Source organism: Nanorana parkeri, unplaced genomic scaffold, assembly GCF_000935625.1.
Source record: "Nanorana parkeri isolate BGI_ZX_2015 unplaced genomic scaffold, ASM93562v1 scaffold209, whole genome shotgun sequence".
Taxonomy (NCBI): Eukaryota; Metazoa; Chordata; class Amphibia; order Anura; family Dicroglossidae; genus Nanorana; species Nanorana parkeri.
The window spans coordinates 1482598-1487953 of record NW_017306477.1 but is presented as its reverse complement, the minus strand read 5'-3'; the positions used below and the strand labels follow the sequence as shown (position 1 = coordinate 1487953).

Below are 5356 nucleotides of genomic sequence, written 5' to 3'. Positions count from 1 at the left end.
CCCTGTCAGTATATTGTGTGATTTTTTTTTTTACCTTTTCTCAAGTCTCCTGGCTAGTCTCATGAAACATGGGGTCCTCCTCTCCCTTCACTGGATGGTGGGACATCCCCAGTGATGCAGTCATGAGGACGGCCATGACATGATGACGCGAGCACCTCTTTATGCACCATTGGATAGTGAATGGGGCCCATGATGCCTTGCACTTATACTATGTTCTTAGTCCTTTGGGTTGGGTGATACTGAGCGAGTACTGTAGGGGACAAATTTGGATTGAAGTAAAGTATTGTAGCCAGAGCAGTTGTTCTTAATTTACCTTGGAGTTTAGTAAAGTGAACATGGGATTGTAGTCCATCACGGGAGCGGTGGCTACTTTACAACTCACACAGGGACCATGGCGAACAAAAGTAGCCACCCTCCAGAGGGAAGGACAGTGTCAGCACCAATGCATAGATGATTTGAGGATCTACAGCTGAGTGATACACAAATAATGAAGAGCAGTATGTCCCCCTGCACTCCTTACAGCGTCTCCGGCCCATATCACAATGATGGTACTTGCAATGATACTCAGGGATGGCGCTGTGCACATCAGACAGCAAATGAACAGGAATCACCAGCACTCAGTTGGAAAATGTTCAAATGGTAAAGTCCATTTAATCGGACAAATCGTCATACATGTCGCAATAGCCGATGTTTCGAGGCCACGCAGGGAACCTTTATCAGGTGTTACATTTTTGCCCCGATGAAGGGTCCCTGCGTGGCCCCGAAACGTTGGCTATTGCGACATGTATGACGATTTGTCCGATTAAATGGACTTTACCATTTGAACATTTTCCTACTGAGTGCTGGTGATTCCTGTTCATTTGCTGTCTGATACACAAATAAGATACATTTTTGTTAATAATTAAAAGGTACTTGAATGTATTTTTAAGATTTAACTCCTGAGTTTAGTGTCACTTTAAATTAGGAGACCTGTTAGTGGTATGGAATCTGTCAATGGGAGATTCAGGGGCTACCAATGCTGACCTTCTAAAAATGCTAGCTGACTAACTATCACTGTCCTCATTGACCCACTACAAGTATTCAGAGTCATAACTCCTATTCTGCATAATGAGCCTGTGACTCAGAAAGCATCAAAGTCATTGAACCAGCATGACAGCTGAGCAACTGCATTCCCAGAATGATCGGTCAGTAATGGCAACCCCCATATGTCTTTCATGACAGGTTTCCTTGAATATGGATGCCCTAGGTTGCATTCACACCTAAGCGTGAGAGTAGCCCAGCGATTTTTCTTAGCATGTTTGTGTGCACGTATTTCAAGTGTTTTTATGCACTGCTTGTAGTACAGGAGCAGAATCGAGTATTTTTGTTCCTATGGGCTTTGAATGGGAACGCATAAATGTGCATCTTATAATAGCTTTTCAGGCGCTCCAGTTAAAGTCTATGGCAACAAGACGCTCTATTCTGGCCGAAAAGAAGCTCATGTACTTTTCCGCGGTACAGGCTTGAGGCTGCGAGTGACAGAACGCTCTGATGTCAACAGAGGACACTGGAAACTTTGGGATCCTCTTGTTGAGCTTTGACCCGCTTAGGCAATTGAGCTACAAAACACCTAGGCGTAAATAGAACCTTATAGGTATACATAATGTACGCAGTGGAATCTAAAATACATAATGTATATGGGGGCTGTTGTGCTTGCCAAATGAGTTGTAATTGCGTCCATCAAGTTCAGAGATTTACACAGCTCTGCAATACAGCTCAGCCCTGTCTGCCAGAGCAGGAGACCTGATTTTTCTCTGAGGCAGTTAAGCAACACTTACCGTTCTTGTTCCTACCTCAGTCTGTGACTGTACAGTAAAAAGAGAAGCAGCACACTAATGAACTCATATCTCTGTCACTCTGCTCTCTCCTCCCATCAGCCCCTCCCCTGTTAGCACATAAGTATTGCACCACAACTGATTGGCTCCTTGTATTGCTTCTACTTCTCCTATTCTGAGCTCTGCTGTGGGAGACAATTGCACTTGCGGGTACTTACACTGCTTGCATTTACAAAAATGCATGTAATGACTATTCAGCTGTATTAATTTGTGTTTATATATGCCTGGAGTTTAGCTTTAGAGAAAGAGAAAGAAGGAAGGAATGATGCTAAAATACTGATGTTCTCGATTCCCTAGTATTCAGTTAATGCCCTTGGGGGCTTGGGTTTGGCTATACCCCATCACACCCAGTTTGTGCCACTGGGCCTATAGTACACAGTGGTCTTTTGTTTACATTGACGATATCCACTTAGAAAGACTGGAGCGCCTCCGAGGTTTGCTCAAGCACACACTCATTTTTATAAAGCAAACTGAGCCGTATGAAGAACATTCTTTTATTTCAATCCAGTGCTAATATCCCCGATTCTAAGGATAAACATGGAGCGTCTGGCCATCTTTGCTCTTCTTAGATGATATTTGTACAAGTCCCTATTAGCCTTTACTTCAAGATTGAACTCCAGCAACTAAACACATAACATGTTATTAGATAACAGAGTCCATGCAAACATCAGAGCTGTTATCATGTGATCAATGAACAGTGCTGGGCAGAAAACCCCAAATGGCCCCTTTGTTCATTGGGTCCGTCACATGGTGGTTCTTTGGATGCAGATACATATAGAACTCATTTTAACCCCATGATCTGGGGAAGTGGCGGGATTATGATGCAGAAAATGGATTTCACACACTTTTGTATACCTCACTTCTTTCTAAAACGGGAAAGAAGGACTCCTAATAATGGCAAATTGTCTAGGCAGGAGACATACCCGTCACATTTACTGTATATCACTTCAGAATAAAAAAAGCAAGCCAGACCATGAATGAATTGTTTAAAAAGAGCCACAAAAGGGATACTACAAAAAAACAACACTTAGGGGGTCATTCACTAAGCCGCCGGAAGCAGCCGAGTGAATATACGAGCCATAGTGAAGTAAGCCGAAGAATTATTCACTACGGCTCAGTACGGCCAATGAACAACGGCCGGCTTCGCCCAGTTGTTATTGTTTAATGACAGTTCAGCGTCCCCAAATCATGGGGGCGCTGATCTGGTATTACAACTGGGCGGAGCCCGCCGTGAGATGACAGCTAGCTCCGCCCAGCGGTTATTTGCAGGGCAAAAGGCCAGCATTCGGCAGACCATTTGCCCCGCTTCGGCTGTCACTTTGGCTCAGTCGAGCCAAAGCATATGCCTTTGGCTGCTGTACAGGCTATAGTAAATAGCCCGTAAAGCAGCACTTCGGTTCGACTAAACCGAAGGGCTCCGGCAGCCGAAGAAAGCCGAAGGATCAGCTGAAGCTACGGCAGGACCCTTCGGCTCCTCTGTGAATAACCCCCTTAGAATAGTGGGTGACTATTCTTTTTGACACAGCAGCTTTTCACAGTAATATAGCGCAGAGGCTTCATTGTATACATGCTGTTTAGTGTAGATGGTGGAATCTTTATATTGTTTTCAGCTGAGCCCTACTCTATACCCAAATCTCTGATTAAACAATGGATGGCAGTTGACAGACATTTTTATTAGAAAGTTTTAAAAGTGTAAAATTACTGACAGGTTCACTTTAAATCTGATTAAAACACTTGGTTCCACATAAATGACAAGAGCTGTAGTTTCCTGCAACTTTATGAATCACTCCTCACCCATGGGAAGGGGTAGGGGGGCTGTTCCGCTGATAACAAGCAGTTTTAATGGGCTGTCACATTATTCCCCAGTCCTTTCTGAATGATACACATTAGCCTTGTGAGTGTCAACATTCACAATCCACATCAGCCTTTCTCAACCTTTTCACTCCGGAGGAACCCTTGAAATAAATGTCATAATTCGGAGAACACCTGCTAAAATGATTATATCTACAGTACAGCTCATGGTACATTAGTGTGATCAGTAGGCTGTAGATATAAAAGAAATACATTTAGCGAACCTCACACCTAGATCCGATCTTTTTTTAGTAGCCGCCTTAACTATGACATCATTCATTTCAGTAATAATCATCTAAAATGAATAATGATATCAGCCGGAAAAAAACATGCAAACATTAAAAATTGGTAGTCAGTGGAGAAGTGGCCCCTTACATTGGTGGTCAATGTAGTGTTTCTGTACATTGGTCACCAGTGTGCCTTAGATTAGTGGACATGGCAGAAGGACTCCCTTACACTAGTGGTCAGTGTAGCAACCCCTTACAATAATGGTCAGGTAGCAGATCAATCTTCCCTTGCTACTACTCATGGAATCCTTTGCAACCTCTGGAGGAAGCCTATGGTTGAAAAAGCCTGATCCATGTACTGACAAACTCTGCAATACAAAAGTACAATTCACACTATGGGGTTCATTTATAAAAGTTCCGGCCGGAGTACTGGAATTTCCTATACACGTCAGAGCCATCTAGGGGCATTAGTAGCGTGCGAATGGCATCCGCTTGACTGTAAGCAGGCCAGAACTTTTATAAATGGACCTCTATGTATTGTTTTAGGCTGGCTGTAGATTGGCCTAAATTTTGGGCAATTCCTGCTGAATCAGCCAAAATTTGAGCCCTGGGTGACCCTGCAAGCACTGCCTGGCTCAGCAAAATTCAATTTAAAAAATCGACGAAGGCAAATGGAAACTTATCAGCCGAACAGTGACTGTCAGGGCCGGATTTCCCACAAGGCCAACTAAGGCCCGGCCTTGGGGCAGCAGAGAGTAGAGGGGCAGCAGGGGTGTGGAATTCCTATCTCCCGATGCCCGGGACATGCAGTTCCGGGCACCAGGCGGGTAATTTGTTCTCTACATTTAGCCCCTGCTTTGGGCAAGCAGAGCTAAATGTAGAGTGGGGAAGCCTCCGCTTGTCCTGTACAAGTGATCTCTCGTGATTTTGCCGAGAACACTTGTATGCAGCATGCAGGTCTGCCATTCTCCATGGGGGGGTTGGCGGGTAGGGGGGGGCACATTGAGGAACCTGTATTGTGTATAGCTAGCTTTACAGAATCCTTTACAGCAGCCTTTCTCAACAAGGGTGCCGTGGCACACCGGGGTGCTTTCTTACCTGCTTAGGAGTGCCTTGAATTTTTGTGATGGAAGGATTCTGATGTAAAGAGGGGAACTCTGATGTAAAAGTGGGGGACTCTGATTCAAAGGCTGGACTCTGATATTGTAGGGGGCTCCTGATGTGAAGAGGGGCTCTTGATATGAAGGGGGGCTCTTGATGTGAAGAGGGCTCCCGAGGTGAAAGGAGGGGGCTCTCATATTGAAGGGGGCTCCTAATGCAAAGAGGAGCTCCTGATATGAAGGGGGGCTACTAATGTGAAGAGGGTTTCTGATGTGAAAGGAGAGGACTCTGATATTGAAGGGG

General features: G+C 44.7%; 1 protein-coding gene across 1 annotated transcript in view; it reads left to right on the top strand.

The window, feature by feature from the left end:
* Positions 1 to 5356, top strand: part of SEPT9 (septin 9) — a 234837-nt gene that overhangs the window by 116594 nt on the left and 112887 nt on the right. The window lies entirely within an intron of this gene.